Genomic DNA, 20204 nt, shown 5'->3' on the forward strand with positions numbered 1-20204 from the left:
AAAAAAAAAAAAAAAAAAAAAAAAAAAAAAAAAAAAAAAAATTAGGACAAATGTTGCTTTGGCTCATATAATTTCAGAAACTGCAAATACCAGAGGAGCAGTAACCAAATTAAAAACGAAAAAACAACAAAAACCAGTAACCAAATACCAGATTCACAATGACGGTGAAGGCAAGTAAAACTTGCTTTAAATATAGTTACCCTCCCCCCCTTCCTTTCCTTAATAATAGAATATTTATTGGATGCAACAAAGTAGGATCTGGTGTTTCCAGGGTGGGTAATGTACACAAGACAAATCTCTAGTTTCAGTGTATAAATGTGTGGTCTGAATGCAATCTTTAGGAAGGACTCAACAGTGCAAGGTAAGAGCTCGTACTTCAGGACCAGTTAAAGCAAATGACAGAACAAAACAATGACAAAGCAAATACAAAAAGAAGTCGCCTTGAGTTTATGATTTGGAGGTTATATATTCGGTATTATAAGAAAACCGAAAAAAGACACCTGAAGGGACCGTATCCTCTGTGCACAGAGACATGTTTATGATGTAACCAGGATTATTCCACCCGCAGATGTCTGCAGCTGGGTCCGGACATCTGTTTTTAATAGTTTCCAGGCATGCCAGTGGGAACATGATCACAAGTGGGTTGACTGTGATTTTCACAAAAGAAAATTAAAAAAGAGAAACGCATAGCTAATAGATATTCCGTAGAGTTAGGACAGTTCTTAATTTTCATTAACAACTCTGAGGGTATGATGGTGAGCTCCCTCTAATCTGGGCACCCGGTGCTTTGTTAAAAGGGATGTCCTGCTAAAAAATCACCTCCTGTTGCTTGCACAAAGAATACCCATGTAAAAATGTTGTTGTTTCTTGACAAAGTAAGGTTACCAACTGTTGGGTGGATGTGTAGAAAAGGATATAATCAGTATTATGTCGTGTAACTAAATTCTTGTCCGCTGACCGTGTTAACGTCATGGTCAGCACCCTAAAAGCAGTGCTTTCTTCATGGGATGGACACTCTAGAGACTCTGCTCTTGGTCATTTTCAAAGTGGGTCAGAAAGCATCAGGGCCAGCAAAACAGAGGTGGCTAATGCCAAGCCCGAGGGGTTTTTTTCCTTTTGTTTCTGCGGTCAAACTTACATCTGGGCTGGAAATAGACGCAGGAAGAAAGAGAAGCAAATCCATCAGAAAAAAGAGAGTTAAGAATTATTTTTGAAACGTCATTGTGCATCATGGATTCACCTGCGTTCTTCCTATGATTTTTTTCATCTGTGTCTATTGTAAAGATTTTCTAAGTTATCCTTTACCAACCGTCCTCAAAAGGACAATAGAAACGGAAAAAAATTGGCGTCTTAGGAGTTTTGTCCCCGTTGATTCATTGAAACTGTGTTGAATAGAATGCATCACTTAATTTCATTTGCAGTAAATAACTCACTCACATGGTACAAAATTCCAAAGTACAAAAATGTGTTCATAGACAAACATTCTTCTTATCCCATTTTTCTGGCCAACTACTTCTTTCCTGAAGCAACTAGTTACTTGTGGATCTTTTCAGAGATATTATGCCCATATGAGTCTCATTCTAGACCTGATTTTTTTTTTTCTGCAGAATGGAGGGATGTTGAGACATGTGTCTAGATAATTTTGAGCCCTAATCTGTTACTGAAACGTTCAACAACATGCAAAAGGTGTGTTCTCAAAGGCTAGATATATGCTCAATAAGGCTAATAGTGATCACAAAAGAAGTCCATGGTATAGTCCCTGGCCTCAGGAATTGATGAGCCTAACAGTAAGAAAGATCATATGCATATGTTTGTCAATATGCTGTACCAGATGAAGCATAATGCATTATAACTTCCTTCCTTTTGACTAAGAGAGCCTTTAAGACAGACTCTTTCCAATGTATCTTACGATGCATGTAATCTTTCATGGTGCCTGACACAAAATATGTCTTCAATCAACGATTGTTGAATGAAAGCAAGGATTTCAATGGAGAGAGCTCAAGAAGGCGTGGCAGCCCTCCAGAGAGGAGATCATACTATTGGCCTGGACTGGGTGGTGATCATGAAACAGATAGTAAAGACCTACTAGTCTTCTGAGAGTCTACCTCCAGAGGAAGGGAGGAGGTCAGGTTCAATGGAAAAGGTGGGATATGATGCCAAAACCAAGGAGGGTAGAAGGATAAACAGGAGGGAGAATGGAGCCCATGCCAGGTGGGGCCGAGTGGGTGAATAGCACAAAGCAAATTTACGTTGGTAGACATGCTCAGATTGCTACCAAGACCAGTGAGGACGTCGGCCTGATGCAAGCAGAGTGTTCCTTTTGAGGTGTGTTGAACGCTTGGAGGAACACGATGAGATGGACTTGTGACAGGTCCAGAACATCAGCAAAGGGATTTGAGCTTTGTCCCAAGGGCACTGGAAAGTGATTGAGAGCCTTTTGAGCTTGAGAATGCTTAGGAAGAGTCCTCGGATAAGCCAGAAGCTGGGAGACTGGCTAGGTAGGTATTGCGATATTTGAGCCATCACATATTTGAGGGGCGGGTGCAGTTCTGGCCATGGGAAAGGAAAGGCTGATTTAAAAATATTTGGGGGCACGTACCAAGAGCATCTGATAATTGAGGGGACAATAGAGGAGAAGGAAAGGGATGGTTAAAGAAAAACCACCGTGTAGAATGCCACCAATTCAATGCCCTCGTATTTACTGAACAGACTGTGTTCAAGGTCCTGCCCAAGCCACAGAGTGGATCCATCAAATACGCGACCGAACCCCCACCAAGAATCAAGTCAACACCAGTGTCCTTCCTGGGATATTAGTTAACTATAAGCATGCTCCAAGTATTGGTCACTTTTACGGGCATGTCATATTTATTTGATTTTTACTTTAAAGGAAAAAGGAGCTGAGAAATACTCTTGAAATCAGGTTGGACACCGATCGGAATGATTAGTCCAGAAGGAAGATCTATTTTGTCACGTCATCTCCCCCTTCTTATTCTTTGGCTCAGACATGTTCACAGTCATCCCAAACCCTCGATCTTGCACTCCTTGGCTGGGGGCTCCCCAGACTTGTTTGCTCGTAAATCCGGTGCTCTTTTAGAACTTGTGGTTTGTAAAAGATTGATGGCTGGTGTCATGTATCCTCCTTCCCCAGCCCACCCTCCGCGGTCGTTCGTAGTGGTAGATGATTGTGACACACCAGAAGCCACAGACACGACTGGGGGGGTTGACTTGTTAACAAAGAAATTATAGCTGCAGAGTGCTAATGCCATTCAGAGCCTGGGGAATACTCTGCTTGGCATTTGCTCACAGTTCTTCGTAATCTCCTGCAGTCAGTTTTGGTTTTATGAGTTTCTTTTCTTTTTCTGTTGTTTTTTTTTGGGGGGGGGGCGCCCAAAATAAACCACTTGGGGATGAGCTCCCCTTTCTGAGTCTCCTTTATTTCATCTCCACACATCACACACACACGCGCGCACACACACACACACACACACACTCCTCACACGCCATAAATATGTGCCTTTGGCATTTGGTTGTCGATAACAAAACGCGAAAATTGCCCCAGAACGTGACATGTTTTAAAAAACAGTTAAAAAAATTTGGATAAGGCTGAACAAAAGCAAGAAAGAAGAAAGGAAGAAGAAACACTCCCCCTTAATCAAATCCTTCATTTCCCCTAGAGCAAGCAGTTCTTAATTATATTTAACAGACACAACAATGTGCCACAAGCTGGTCCAAACAGCTGTGGGAAGGCTCCATTTTGCGGCAACCATGGTGGGGAGGCAGAACCCACCGGCCCGTCAGCACGTGCCCTTGAGTTGGCTCAGGACCATCTCTGAGTCCGTGGCCCCCTGAGCTGTATTTTTCTGTTGGTGTTCTTTTGCAACTAAATATTTCAACTGGGCTTTCAGCGGGTCCTTCCAGATCTGTCATCTACACTATTTGACTAAGAGTTGACTGTGGATAGATTGGCATTTCCGTGAGTTGCCTCTTTGGTCCAGAAACCTGCTGAACTTGTCTCCAGCTGCAGAGCAGTTTTGTTCTCTGTGCCTATCACTTAACGACAGGTTTGCGGGACATAAATCGAACGCGCCCACACCCCACAGTCTTGCCCTCCCACCCCCAATGTTAGTTCCCATGTGCATTAAATACGCTTCACTCCTTCGCTTTATCTCTCTGGTCTTTCATGTTAATAAGATGTGAATGCACGCAAAGGAGAACACCCATTTAAAGTAAATGTTACTGCCTGTTTACCGGATATTTTTCAGCAAGAAGATTAAACTTGCTCTTTTTTTTTTTTTTCTATCGCGTTTCTTGATCTTTCTTTATCTATTGTACGTAACCACAACCAAATTGTGCTCTGGAAAAAAACACATTCCATAATTTGGGTTTATTAAATTTCCCATCATCTTCCTTTTATGTTTCTTTCAACAGACCTTTTATCATCCCAGAGGATCTGAGACATTTTCCCGTGTAAATACGCATCTAAATCACCAAATTATCCATTCTTGTTTTTTCCCATGCAGTGTTGTGTTTTTTTTTTTTTTCCGATTCCTTTATTTCCACTCTATAAAGTTGTAATCAATTACCAATTAAACTTTACGTCATTGAATCGATCGTGGTCTCTTCATTTACTGATAAACTTCTCACACAGTGACTTTATTTATTTATTTATTTATTTATTTAAATATGTGAAATTTATTGTCAAACTGGTTTCCATACAACACCCAGCGCTCATCCCAACAGGTGCCCTCCTCAATGCCCATCATCCACCCTCCCCTCCCTCCCACCCTCCATCAGCCCTCAGTTTGTTCTCAGTTTTTAAGAGTCTCTTCTGCTTTGGCTCTCTCCCACTCTAACCTCTTTTTTTTTTTTCCTTCCCCTCCCCCATGGGTTACTATTAAGTTTCTCAGGATCCACATAAGAGTGTAACCATATGGTATCTTTCTCTGTATGGCTTATCACACAGTGACTTTATATCATCAGAACTTTCCTTTGGGTTTCTACTAATACTTTTAACATTAGGCCATGCGCTTTGTGAAAGATAGCATTTTCGTTTTCGGTTTCTTTCTGATAGAATTGTCACCACTAAATCCAACTCCAGTGGTTGTCTTGAAAATGCTGTTTAGCGCACTGATTTTCTCTCATTATTTCTAGTGGCTTCACAGGTAGTCAAAGACATTTCCCTTTGTTGCTGTATTAAAGACCCATTACAAATTAATAATGAGAGTTGCGGCAAATTTCCCCCTCATATTTTCTCAATCTTCCACTGATTGAACATTATTCTGCACAATATACCAGTTCCATTAAAAAGCTCTTCCAGTCCACTGTAAACAGTGTTCTATTAATAGCAAGGATGTTAGGGCTGTGGCTTAGGGCCTTAGGCTGCCATTATATTATTCAATCTAGCTGTGCCTCATCCCGTATGAGTGACGGAACGTTGGGGTAAGATGATTTAACTCTCTCTAGGCTGTCTTTGAAAATGGGGAAGACGATTTTATTCTTTCTTTATGTTTCTAAAAAGTTTGTTTATTTATAGTTGAGAGAGTGGGAGAGTGCACGTGGGGGAAGGGCAGAGAGAGACGGAAAGAGAGAATCCCAAGCTGGGTCTGCACAGGCAGTGCGGGGCCGATGCGGGGCTCGAACCCATGAACTGCGAGATTGTGACCTGAGCGGAAGTTGGACGCTTAAATGACTGGGCCACTCGGGAGCCCTGAAGATGATTTTAAATAGGGATGTAGTTTGGAGTGGTGGAAAGGGGAACGGACCAGCCCCGGAGAGCTGGTATCTGAGACCCAGCTTTGGTATTTGCTGCCTGTTGCACAGCCTCTGCCCACGTGTTACACTCTTACCCCTGCTTCCTCATCTGTTAAATAAATGAACAGAATTATACATTTATAAATGTTCCTTCCAGCTCTGAGAGGTACCAGATCTGTTCCTCAAACCCTCCGTGTGGATTTAGCTCTCTTCACCCAAATTGCTTTAAGGCGTCACGTTTTCCTAGAGATTCTCAACCGTGGCTGCAACTAGAATAACCCTGTGGTGCTTTTATTAAAAAAAAAAAAAAAAAAAAGTTTATTTATTTTTCAGAGAGAGAGGGAGAGTGCAAGAGCGAATGTGAGCCCAGGAGGGGCGGAGAGAAAAGGAGAGAGAGAATCCTCAGCGGGCTCTGCACGTTGTCAGCTCAGAACTCGTATGTCAGGCTCGATCCCATGAACCGGGTGGCCATGATCTGAGCAGAAGTCAAGAGTTGGATGCTTAACCGACTGAGCCATCCAGGCTCCCCAGCTCTGGGTTGCTTTTAAACCTTTGATGCATCAGTCATTTGTAAAGTTCCTCAGGTGTTTCTAATGTGCAGCCTGGGTGGAAAATGCCCTTACCAGCAGCGCAGAGATCAAAATTCCTACCCTTGGGGCGCCTGGGTGGCTCAGTCGGTGAAGCGTCCGACTTCAGCTCAGGTCATGATCTCACGGTTCATGATTTGGAGCCCTATGTCAGGCTCTGTGCTGACAGCTTAGAGCCGGGAGCCTGCTTCAGACTCTGTGTCTCCCTTTCTCTCTGCCCCTCCCCTGCTTGTGCTCTCTCTCTCTCTGAAAAAACAATAAATAAACATTAAAAAGAAAAATAAAATTCCTATCCTTAACTACCTTTCTTCTCTTTGAGGAACATCATGATTTTTGGAGAAATGCTTTGAGTTCAACAGTAAATTGAAAGAAAGAAAGGAAGGAAGGATGAAAGAAAGAAGGAGGGGCTCTTGGGCGACACAGTCGGTTAAGCATCTGACTCTTGATTTTGGCTCAGGTCATGATTTCATGATTCAGGAGTTCGAGCCCCACGTCGGGCTCTGCCCTGACACCTCTCGGCCTGCTTGGAATTCTCTGTCTTCCTCTCTCTCTCTCAAAAATAAATAAACTTAAAAAAAAAAAAAAAAAAAAAAAGAAAGAGGATGGTTGTAGTCCTAAACTAAGAAGGTCTTTGTGAGTCCTGTCACAAAGGGCTGTACTACCCTGATAAGGTAAAACGGAATTTGGTCAAAAGAGAATTGGAAAACTAATTTGAAGGGGTATAAATCCCAGCTGCCTGATCTTTCTCTCCTTGTTGCAACTGGATGGTTAACAGCTGGTGAAGGTGTGGCCCCGTGTGAGTCAGCTGCTCACCTGCAGCCTCCAGGCCCAGGAGGCAGGTGCCCTGCTTTGATCTGTGGCTTCGGGTACGACTTCCCTCAGCTGGGAATCAGTTGGGCATCCCAGAGTCCTGGAACGCAACCCCAGCCCTACTGTGCTCTGGGGTCAAGGCAGCCCCTCTGGTCTGCGAGGAGATGGGGTCCTGCTCGTCCTCGGTCAGGACTAGAAAAGGCCGGGGAGGGACAATCGTCTTGTGTTCCGGCCTTGCACGGTGCTTACCTGTCCTGGAGCCAAGCTGTTGTGCAGAGTAAGACATTCAAGTTTGAGAAGCTTGACCTTCCCTGGAGAAGCTCTTCTAGAGCTCTTAGCAATGGACGGGGGGGGGGGGGGGGGGGGGGGGTGAGGGGAAGATTCGTTCTTTTCCTTTTTGTGTATGTCATCTTTCTTCTCTACCCTCTTCTTCAAGTTCATTGCTTCTTTTCTTGCAAAAATGGTTTCTAACCATTGAAAACCTGGAAAATACTAGCCCTGTACCAAAAAACAAAACACAAAAAATCTCCATGCTAAAAGCAATCATTGCTGTTGACAGTTTATTTTCTTCCAGTCTCTTTATGCATATTATTGCTTTCAGTTTTCATGATGCCGAACATCTAACTCATTATCTCTTTTCCTGTGACACCAGAAACAAACATTTTGCCATAGTATTTAAAGTTTTTCAAAATATTTTTTTCAGTGAATGATATCTCATCAGATAAACGTAGCATAATGTATGTAATGTATGCTTAGTATAGTATGTTTCAAAGTTTTTATGTTTATAAATAAGAGAGAAAGTAAGCAAAAGCTTTAAAAATATAGGTAATAAAAAGGCAGCGTAAGTGGAATACTATTCTTAATACATAAAGAGCTCATATGATTGAAAGTGACCTTCCAAATAAGTAAAAAATGGGCAAAGAATATGAATAAGCAATTGCACAGAGGAAGAAATATAAGTGGCCATTAGATATATGATAAATGTTCATGACCAAGAACTGAAAAGTAGAATGGCCACAGATATTATTTTTTAACCCGTTAGATTAACTCTACTAAAGATTTCAAAAAGTGATATTGGTAGGCTGTAGTACTATGGGAATTATCAGACAGTCTTAAGAAAAAAATAAATTGATTACCACGTTTTCTGGAAAGCGGTTTGAAAATCTGTGTCAAAAACTTAAAACCGTATACTTTTCTTAGGCGTATGTCTCCCAAACCAGCAAGTTCTGTTCCTAGAAAACAGCAGCTCAGACAAAAATTGAGGTATAAAGACGTTTATTGTGTCACTAAATAAAGTAATTAAAAGTGGAGGCAAACCAAGTGGCTGTATACATTACATGCTACGATATCATGCAGAGCATAATTTGTGCAGAAAAACGGAAAAAAGTCCGTAATGTCAGATAAATGCAGCGTGAGACAGAATTGTATAATTAGGATTTTATACATGTGTATCAAAATTACTGCAAGGACATACCGGTTATTTCTGATTATTATGGGTAGTCATAAATTTTGTGAGGTTTACCTGTGGTTTTCCAAGTTCTTCACGATGACATTGTTACATAATGAAAGAGGGTATATGGGTTACTAGTTCAGTAATGGCTTTCCCAGCACTGTTTGACCTTGAGCACTACCACGCACTGTTTGACCTTGAGCAAATTACTGAACCTCTCTGCGTCTTGGTTCCTTCATCTGTAAAATGAGACAATCACAGAACGTCAACCTAGTAGGGTTTTTATGTGGATCAGTGATGTAATCATATTGACCGTTAGGATAATTTTGGGCGCGTGTTAACTATTCTCGATTTGTTTTTTGGAATCTGAAAAATATTTTAAATTATACCATCTATCCCTTCCTTAGAGAACACTGTGGTGACCATATCTGCACGTTGCTCTCCCTCTGACTCTAAATTATTTCCTTGGTATAGATCAGAAATAAAATTGTTATACTAGATCCTTAATAATTTCTGTTGACATTCTTTCCAAAGCTGTAATAAGACATTTTCGTGCCAGAAATACATGGCATTGATGTTTTTTAAGCAAACTCTTACTGAGTATTGCTATTCAAAAAATAGCTGTGTGATGAGAAAAAATGGTTTATATTTTTTATTTAAATTTCTTTTTTTTCAATGTGTGTTTATTTTTGAGAGAGAGGCAGAGCACAAGTGGGGGAGGGGGCAGAGAGAGAGGGAGACACAGAATCCGAAACAGGCTCCAGGCTCTGAGCTGTCAGCACAGAGCCCGCTCAGAGCCCGATGTGGGGCTGGAACCTACAAATCGCAAGATCATGACCTGAGCTGAAGTCAGACGCTTCACCTGAGCCACTCAAGCGCCTCCAAATTTCTTTCATAATTTGTGAGGTTGACACTTTTTATGCTTATAGTTGCTAAGCTTCCTCTTCTGTAAAATTATTTGTATCTTTAATCTACTTACTTATTGGTATCTTAGTGTTTTTCTTAGTGAATTATGTAAGTTCTTCATATAGTAGAAATATTAACCATCTTTTTGACATAGTGATTCTGAATATTTTTTCCATCTGTGGATTTATTACTATTTTTTCCGTTTGATACAAGGAAGTTTAAATATCGTATTGTCAAATCTATCCATCTTTTGCTTTGCAAATTTTGTGGTTGCTTTTAAATTGAACAACTTCAGATGGGAAGATTTTTTTTTAACCCTTTGTTCTATTATTGAAGTGTAATTGACATACAATGTTATATTGGCTTCAGGCGAACAATGGATTGATCTTAACAATTCTCACCCCCACCTCCACTGCCCCATCCCCAGCAACCACCACGTTCTGGTCTGTATTTAAGAGTCTGTATGTTTTTTTGTTTATTTGTTCATTTGTTTTGTTTTTTGATTCCACGTATAAGCGAAATCGTGTGGTATTTGTATGTCTGTGTGACTTATTTCACTTAGCATAACACCCCCATATTATTAGCTCTAAAAAAGTTTTTCAGTGATTTCTGTAGGGACTGGAGGTTCCCTTTTTTGAAAGATAACTCCTACTGACCAAGGTGATTGACCAGGAGGCACTAGTGAGGTCACTCTACTAATCAGGCTGAAAAATTTCTTGAAATTCCAGATTACCAGATAGAATCTCTGGGATGGTAGGCAGCCTTCCTTGCCCCCTTCAAAATACAAAAAGCACAGACCCCTCTTACTAATCACGGTGCAAATTTTGTCCCCAGGATTGGCAAGCTCTAACTGGGGTCATATTGACCTCTGCATTGTCAAATAAAGATAGAAAGCATGTAGATCACCTCCTTCACGGTGCCTTGACCAAATATCAATCCCCATGGCACAAAACTATCGCATATGACACTTATATGGTCCTATGAAAAATGAATGGGCCAACTGTTTTAAGTGGAAGCTTATTTAAAAAAATTTTTAAAAAATCTTTATTTAATTTTGAGAGAGAGAGAGAGAGAGAGAGAGAGAGAGCAGGGGAGGAACAGAGACAGAAGGAGACACAGAATCCGAAGCAGCCTCCACAGAGCCTGATGCGGGACTCGAACCCATGAACTGTGACCTGAGCTGAAGTGGGATGCTTAACTGACTGAGCCACCCAGGTGGCCCTTAAGTGGAAGCTTATTGACAAGAGTTCGAGTCAGCCTACATGTGCATGGAGTTTTCTAGGGAAGCCAAATATATAGTGTTGAAGAACAAAGTCCTAAAGCCATTACAAGTGGGACAGAAACCGAAGACAGGAAATTTGGGTTTGAAGGTAGCCCACTGATACTTTTGTGTGGACTTAGGTCAGCTTGTGTTTTGGTTCCTTGGTTTCTTTATTTGCTGTCTCTAGTTGTCATTTCTTTATTTTCTCTCTCTAGTTGCCTTTTCCTTCTAGAAATGTTCAGAATTTTCTCTGTTGAGTGATAGTGAATGTGTGTATAGAAAGCAGTCCTTGGGGTGCGTGGGTGGCTCAGTCAAGCGTCCGATTTTGGCTCAGGTCATGATCTGGCGGTTTGTGGGTTAGAGCCCCACATCAGGCTCCGCACTGACAGCTTGGAGCCTCCTTGGAATTCTCTCTCTCTTCCTCTGTCTCTCTCTCTCTCTCTCTGCCCCTCCGCTGCTTGTGCTCTCTCTTGCAAAATAAATAAATAAACTAAAAAAAAAGTTTATACAGAAAGCAGTCCTTGCCAAAATACAAGGTCATCTACAACAGCAAAACATTTCTTACTTCATCAGTGTCTAAAGAAGTCGACACTCACCTGGATATTTTAATACAAATGAACACACTTTCCCTGAATGTCGACCCTGTGCCTGGCTTTGTAACAGGATGCTTTATTTATTTTCTCTCTTTTCTAGCAGTTGTTCACTAAACTAGATGAGCAAACTTGATCTCTTCTTAAGTCATCTTATACGATAATAACAACACATTACACACACACAAAAAGGGTCTAGCAAACATTTTTTTGTCTTTCAATATTCTCCCCTGACACACTCATGCGTCTCTTTGATGGCACCATGTGGGATAACTTTGACATTCAGACCATCAGCAATGAATGGAAGCTGACAACATGCTTTAACCTAAATTGTAAAGACTCTTCTCTGGCTATTCAAGTCAAAACCAGAGTTTACATAACCACCTAGCACGGTTTCTGGTTATGTAAAATGTGACTGAGTTTCTGAATCCTAGATCAAAAGCTTCCTCCACATGAATGGTTTCGCGAGGGGGGAAAGAAACCCCAAGACGGAGCCGTGCCAATGAAAGCATGGATCATTTCACATTTTGCTTTTGTGACAGAGCAGAAAGTAAAGACAAATGAGGAATAGGCATGGGGCACATCAGAACATCAGGTCAGTGGAAAAAATAAGCCTGGAAAATGTGGGGGAGAGGAGCAAATGAGTCAAAGGAAAGTCACGAGGACCTGGCAAGCTTTCAAGAGAAGCTCAACCATCGGGGAAGAGAGATGCCGGCTTCGGGGACAAACATCTCCAAAGCTGTACATTCAGTTCCTGGGGTGTTTGTTGAGCATTTACTAGGAAGTGCGCATCTTCTAGGTCCAAAGTGCTGGCTGTGGGGAAGGTATAAAGAATAACGTGATTCTGTCCTTGAGTTCAAAGAGCTTGTAAAGGTCTGAAAACGCAAAACCTTCACATGGGTTAAGAAAACAGTTGAATATTATGAATATAATGATGTGATATGGTATAATATAAGAATGATAATGCCCCAAATATAAGAGAATAAACATAAATATTATGGGATAGGGAAGATAGATCCTCATGGATTGAAATAATGGGGACAAGTTGGGCAGTTGGAGGGAAGAAACAGGGTGTTTCAGGAAGGAGTAGATGCTGGGCAAAGTCTTAAAGATGAGGACAAGCACTGTAAAGCATGAGTGCATGGTTGGGAGACCCATCTGGCAGGGGTGAAGGGTGTGTGTTGTGGCCAGATTAAGGGTGACGTTGAGCGAAGGGTTTGACCCTGAGACCATCGGCAACAGAAGTAACAAAGTCAGACTTGTAGTGACACCTGACATTTCATAAGGGTACGATGTTTGTCGAATGATGAAAATTGAGGAGAAAAGTGAAATAAAAACCCGGCACTTGCAGGTAATGAGTCAGTGGACACGGAATGCATCATGTAACCAAGGGCAAATCATTAAGTTCTATGGGCCTCAGTATTCCCACCTGTAAAATAGGAATAATGACCTATATAATAGGGTCATTAAGACAATAAAACTGGGATAAAATATAAATGTACTTATAAAACATAATGCAAATATAAGTTATTAGGGCAGTGCTATGAGGAAGGTAGGCAGCCGAGACTTTGAAGTCAGATAACCTTGAGCAAAGATTCTTGCTCCTCGATTTACTAACTTCTTGCCCTTGGGCAAATTATTTAACCCTCTTCAATTTTATCATTTTTCAAATTGGGGATAATAATATCTATCTGCAGGGCTTCAGTAATTAGAGCAAAAACATAGAAAGTGCCCATGCCTCGCATAAAACAAGTCCTTAACACAAAGGTAAGTATTGTTATAATTCAGCCCTTGCCAGACGTAGCTGTCTTGTTATGAAGGAAGATTTGTCTACTGGCTTTCTATGAATGCAAGGAAATTGAACAGAGGTTAGATAACCTATTTTAGATGGTTGAGTTTGAGGGGTAAGTGAGGCAGGCTAATATGTATCCCTTAAAAAACTAGGTCAAGGGGAGACCATAGCATAGGTGACTCCAGATTTCTATCAGAGGGGCATATGATGGCAATTTAATTATAAAAGGGGCCATGACGTTGAGGGCTTGTCTTGAACTTGCTTTCACATGGAAATCATGCATGCTTCTTCATGGGAGGCTTGGAAAACTGATGAAGATTATGGTAATCTTAAAGCTCCCTGAAGATACCACGGTCCTAACGCACACCTAGAATGGAAATGTACAAAGAACAGAAGACCTTTCACTTACCAGGAAGACACGGACCATATGCATATATGCTAACAATCCAAATGATATCTAAGAGCTGGGTAACACTAAGCTGCTCAGTGTAGAGGCTCCTCTGTTTCTTTTCTTTACTCTTCTCCCCTATTATGATCTGTTGCAATGTTTCTGGGTTTTTTTGCTTCTACTGGCAGCTTTTTGAGATTTCTCTTTGATATTCGATCTCCTGGATGGCTTTTCCAGTTTCTTTAAAAAAATTTTTTTTAATGTTTTATTTATGTTGAGAGAGCAAGAGAGAGAGAAAGAGAGAGAGAACAAGTGAGGGAGGGGCAGAGACAGAGGGAGACACAGAATCTGCAGAGCAGGCTCCAGGCTTTGAGCTGTTAGCACAGAGCCGGACACAGGGCTTCAACTCGTGAACCACAAGATCATGACCTGAGCTGAAGTCGATGTTCAACTGACTGAGCCCCACAGGTGTCCCTCCTTTTCTAATTTCTTGCTTTATTCATCCTATTATATGTACATTCTGCAAGAATTTTGGAAACCCGAAATGTACTTTTAATCTAAGAATTTAGACTGTTAATCCTCTCAAATCATATTTCTTGTTTTCTGTTTCTTTCTTCATAGCTTCTTATTGTTATTTTCTTAGATCTCTCTTTAGAATAATTAGATTTTGAAAAAAGTGTCTCTTCTGCTTTGGGAGTGTTCTGTTTCCTCTAGATTATTTTGCTTAGCTCTCTTGGTCATTTTCTTTGGGGTTGCTGTGTACTCTTTCCAGACCTGGTCCTTGGTTGTGTGTTTGCATCTAAGAAAGAAGTCTTGGGTGGTTGGTTTAAATTTCCCCCACTGTTGTGTGTATAAATATGCCAGGTTTTCCCACTGGGAAATTGGTATACTTCACTTCATGGGGAAGGTCTTACTCAGGGGTACCAACCAGTCCCCCTGATGGAGCTTTCCTCAGGTAGTTTGTTCAGTGGCTTTGTGAAGGTGTTAAGGATATTTTGCCCTAAGGATAATCCGCTGCCTGAGGGTGTGGAGAGAAGAGGAGGATGAAAATTTGGGCTGCGGTGTGTGTGCAGTTTGCAGATATCGTGTTAATCTCCGCCTTCTCAATCTCACCTGGGTAGAATCTGCTGAATCTGAGCCAAGAGCCCTCTTCGGGGCTTGGCATTCTGTGGGGCCGACTTGATGCTAATCCTTTTCTCCTCCCTTAGAAGATGTGGCTTTTTATACTTCTTTCTTTCATCTACCTGCTATTATCCACTTTCTATGTTTCAGAAATTTGTCGACATTGGTTGAAATCTCTCCTTTTTTTGGTGACTGTTCTATTTCTTTTTACAGCCGGTTCATTTTTGCCCCTCCGTACTTTTCTTTGGGGTATCTTGAGAAGGACCGGGGCAAATCATTTGCGTGGTCTGCACTTGGGACTGGTTGTACTACAGGAAGTATTTTCCACCCCAAACTGCAGCCTTGTCAGGCAGGTGTGTCATTTTTATTTCATGAAGACACATTGGGTCACTATGATTATGTAACTGATCTTAAGATCACATAGTTGGCAAATGATTAAACTGAGATCTTATTTCTTACTAAAGGGGAGATGTGAAGAAACCATTTTCTTGACACATATAAGACAGAGTTACTCTTTCACAGGATATTGGAAGACGGCTGGGCCTCGAGAGAGATAGAAGATGGGAAAATGTGTGGGTGGGCTCTACAATCAAAAATGTAGGAGTTTCATCCTGACTTTTCTGCTATCTACATGGCCTTTGGCCTGTTTCTGTATCTAGAAATAAGAGGGTTTGACAATCCAGTTGGTACTACTTCTTTTACATAGAACATTCTAGAACTCTCTTGAGTTTTGTTGCAGCTTTTGAGAATTTCCTAATTGTTCATTCCCAAAGGAAACAGAATCATCTCTTTTTTTTTCCACACAAAAAAGTTAAGATGAAACAGAAAGAAACCTCTACAAGCGTAGAAAAAGCACGAATTCTTGGTAATCAAAAGGCATTTATTAAACACCTGCACGTGCGAGGTACGGTATGCCTTGGGATCCCACCTCTTCTTCAGTGGGGGGCAGTGGTGGATTTCCTGAGAAGTGAATGAGACTTAGGCTTCTGGGCTCTTCACCTGCACACGCCACTTTCAAAATTTTATTTTTACATTTGTATTCTGAACGAGGGACCTCAAATGGTATAAACTTCAGGGCCTGTAAAACCTGCATCTTCCCACTGTTAGCAGGAGGGTGGTGTGGCAGGGGTAGAGAGAGAGTATCAGCTTCCCTGTGGTGTGGTGGCCCGATAAAGCATAGCCCAGAAGGAAACAGGAAACTGACAATTATCTGGGGAGTGTGATTTGTGGTGATAGCCAAGTCAGATAATTCAGACGCCATGTTCAGTTCAGTCTTGATTGATCTTTGTGGATCAGTTCTCCATTGCGATGACTAACTCAACTTCCTTTTCAGGAGACCAGGTTTATGTAGATGCCAATAGGCTGCCCTCACCAGGGCAAAGCTGGGAGGCGTCCTCCAGGAACTTCTGTCTTCTTTATTTGGGGGGAAAGTGCTGAAAGCTGAGGACCAACCAGAACATTGTAAGTCGGAAATGCAAAGTGGAAGTTCTCTGCATTTAGTTGTTCCTGGCCCCACGGGAGTAGCTTAGCTGAAATGCGGTAGGATGTTTTCTCTTGGTAGAATACAAGTTTGAAAAATACCTCCCATGCATGAGAATTTTCTAAATGCATCTCTGCTTACCAGCGAGGCTGAGAGAATGAATTTCACTCCAGAATTTCCGCTCATTTGAAAAAGAAATTCTTAGGAGGTTTGCTAGAAAATTGGAAAGGGGGCAAAGTATATTGAAATATGTATTAAGAGTGTGCAAAACCGTCAGGCTCCATGCCTGGCAAGTAGGATCATGATAACCAAGATAAATATGAAACTAAAGGTGGTAGGTTTTGTATAAAGCCATGTTGAACAGAGTTTGTATTTCTGCTTTTCCTCAACTGAACTACCCAAACTAAGGTCAAATATTAAGATTTTAAGACAATGTTTCAGGGATATTTTTACATAGTGCTTGGGGAATTGATGGTTATGCAAATCATTCACGACCATATGTGAGGGCCTGCCATCACCAGTGTCTTTGTGAGGAATCTTTTGCTTATGGGTGTCAGAACCCGGAAGCCAAATCAGCTTATGCATGATGGTAATTTATTGGCTCACAGAACTGAGGCAAGATGGGTTTCTAGCAGCTCGAACAATGCAATTAGGATGGGATTTTCCCACCTTTTTCCACGTGTGGGTGTGAATGGAGGTGACTGGATGGCTACGGCAGCCGTAGCCCAAGTTGATTCCCTGAGGTACCAAGTTTAGGAGATGCTGTGGAAACAGTTCAGAAAAGATTTTGTATTGAAAAATGTATCAGGACTCTACATGATGGAAGTCATGGAAAACCCAAGTCAAATCAGCCTCAGCAGAAAGAGAATGTATTGGCTCACATAACTGGGAGCCCCATGGAGGGTTTGACTGGGGGTGCAGCTTGCTTTAGAGCTCAGTGTCTAGAGGGTTCCCTCCTTGGCGTTGTTTTCTGGAACTGTCAGCTGCCCCCACAATGAAGCTCCTTCCATGGAGTAAGACGGTTGCAGCAACCAACGCTCCACATCTTCACATGATCAAGTCTAGAGAAAGTTCTAGAAAACTCTAGAGTTCTAGAGAAAGAGTGAAAACTTTTCTTCTGCTGGGCTCCTATTATCCTTGAACACATCATTTTACCGGGCTGATGGTCTACTGTGACTGGAGTAAGCCTATCATAATCTGTCCCTGGAACTGAGCCCACCCCTGGAGATAATGCACCCAAACCACACAATTGAAAATGGGGCTCTGTAACCGGGAGAGGGTGTGGATATCGGGCAGCAAACAACAGATACCTGCGAGTAAGCAGATGTCCATGACAAGGGCTATGTTTTGTTAGCGACCAGACATTAACAAAGAAAAAAAAAAAAAAAAAAGGCAAAGACAAGATGTATTTAGTGAGGATTCCCCAGAGAAACAATCAATAGAGGCTACATACATACGTATACCTCCTGGGATGAGATTTATTATAAGGAATTGGCTTAGCTGGTTATAGAGGATGAGAAGTCCCATGCTCTACTGTCTGAGCTGGAGACTCAGGAAATCTGATGGCATAAATTGCAGTGCAGGTTTGAAGGCCTGAGACACAGGAGAGCAAGCTGATAGTGTCAGTTCCAATCCAAGGGCAAGAGAAAGTAGACTGATGTCTCAGCTCAAGTAGTGAAGCACAGAGAGAGAATTCAAACTTCTTCCACTTTTTTTGTTCTGTTTGCGCCCTCAGCGGGTTGGAGGAGGCCCACCCACACCGGGGAGGGCCATCTAATTTGCTTGGTTCACTGATTCAACTCAGTGCTAACCTCTTGAAACAACCTCACGGACACATCCAGAAATATTGTTTAACCAGATTTCTCGGCATCCCATGGCCCAGTCAAGTTAATGCATAAAAAATAAACCGTTACAGAGGGGACGGGATGAAAGACAAAAATCAGCATTTATAATCGAGTGCCTACTATATTAACTAAGGGTCAAACATTTTTTTTTTTTTAACGTTTTATTTATTTCTGAGACAGGGAGAGACAGAGCATGAACGGGGGAGGGTCAGAGAGAGTGGGAGACACAGAATCCGAACAGGTTCCAGGCTCTGAGCTGTCAGCACAGAGCCCGACGTGGGGCTCGAACTCACGGACTGCGAGATCATGACCTAAGCCGAAGTCGGATGCTCAACCGACTGAGCCACCCAGGGGCCCCAAGGGTCAAACATTTTGAAATCCGCCCAACAACCCTAGTCGCTGAAGAGATCACGCATCGTACCCAAGAACACGTGGCCAGAGTTGACGGCGACCGCATTCTAACGCAAGGGGGCCGATTTCCAAGCCCGTCAGTAATGCTTTGCTGATGTAAGAGCATGAAACTCTGGATTTGAATTACACAACAAATGACGTACGCTACGTACATATTTATTATCAGGCCGGCAGCTCTCAGGGCATCTGCGAGGTCTTCTCTGTTCCCGCTGAAAGTCATGTTTTTCCAGCGACTTCGACCACAATAGCACACCATAACAGATTAAATGCAGAGCAGACCTGAGAATCCAGCTGTCTCCTGTTAGGCCAGATATCAAATAGATCTGCAAAAAAAAAAAAAAAAAAAGTAAAACTATGATGCTCTTCTCAGAAAATTTTCTTGGGTTTTGGAAAATACAGTCATTTTTCCCCCACAAAATTTATGTTGCATATATTAACATATGATGGGCTTATTGTAATTATTTTTTAATTTCTAATTAATTAATTACTTAATTCAGAGAATCTCAAGCAGACTCCAAGCCCAGTGTGGAGGCTGCGGTGGGGCTTGATCTCATGACCCTGGGATCATGACCTGAGCTGAAATCAAGAGTCGAATGCTCAACCGACTGAGCCACCCAGGTGCCCCATTATAGTTATTTGAAGTGATTTACTAAGTTAAAAAATTTAAAAATACTCTTTCATTTCTAATATGGTAAATATCGATAGGTATAAGCTCTGTAAACAAAAGCCGTTTGGGAGTCTCAGTAAATCTTTAGAGTGTGAAGAGACACCGAGACCCAAAAGTTGAGAACTGCCACATTTATAGCTCCTAGGTCTCAGAAAGCAACCCTCAGCAGAAGTCTCCAGATGTTTGACCTGCCCTCGAGACCTCCCACAGCAACGCTGCTTTGAAAACAATTGGACTTTGTCTCGTAAAACTAGATGGGTCTATTTTCCGAGGTGACAATAACCTGAAAACTAGAGCATGGATTCTTTTTTTTTTTCCAATGGAGGTATAATTGACATATGATATTATACACTATAAAATATGTCATGCTAGTAATGATTCAACATTTGTATATATTGTGAGATGAGCACCACAATAATTCCAGTTGACATCCATAGTTATACTTCTTTTCTTGTGATGAGAACTTTGAAGATTTACTCTGTTAGCAACTTTCAGATTGGAGCCTGAGTTCTTGATAGCCTTTGATTAGCCACTGGGTTCCAAGCACTTTCCTACCCAAGTTTACTTTTAAGAAAGACACGGTGCTTGATCTGTATTTTGGAAATGGAATTACTGACACAGGACTCGGCCAAGTAGGTGGAGAACATCATGTGCCCAAGGCAGGGGTAGGATCACAGCGGGATCTCCAGTTGACCTTTGAACAACGTGGGCGTTGGGAGCATCAACTCCCCTGCACAGATGAAAATCCACATATAAATTTTGAGTCCCCCAAACTTAACTACTAATAACCCACTGCCGACTGGATACATTACTGATAATAAGCAGTTGATGAACACATATTTTGTATGTTATAGGTATCAGATACCATACCCTTACAATAAACTAGGCTGGAGAAAAGAAAATGTTGTTAAGAAAACCAGAAGGAAGGGGGCCTGGGTGGCTCAGTCGGTTAAGCATCTGACGTCAGCTCAGGTCATGATCTCATGGTCTGTGAGTTCGAGCCCCACTTCAGGTGAACATGAGCTCCATGCTGGGTAAACACAAGTCCTGCTTCCGTGAGCCCCTCTTCTCTCCCTTTCTCTCTCTCTCACCCCCCCTCTCTCTTTCTTTCTCTCCCTCTGCCCCTCCTGGGATTCTCTCTCTCT

The sequence above is a fragment of the Panthera uncia genome (genome assembly GCF_023721935.1).
Source record: "Panthera uncia isolate 11264 chromosome B2 unlocalized genomic scaffold, Puncia_PCG_1.0 HiC_scaffold_25, whole genome shotgun sequence".
In the NCBI taxonomy this organism is placed as follows: domain Eukaryota; kingdom Metazoa; phylum Chordata; class Mammalia; order Carnivora; family Felidae; genus Panthera; species Panthera uncia.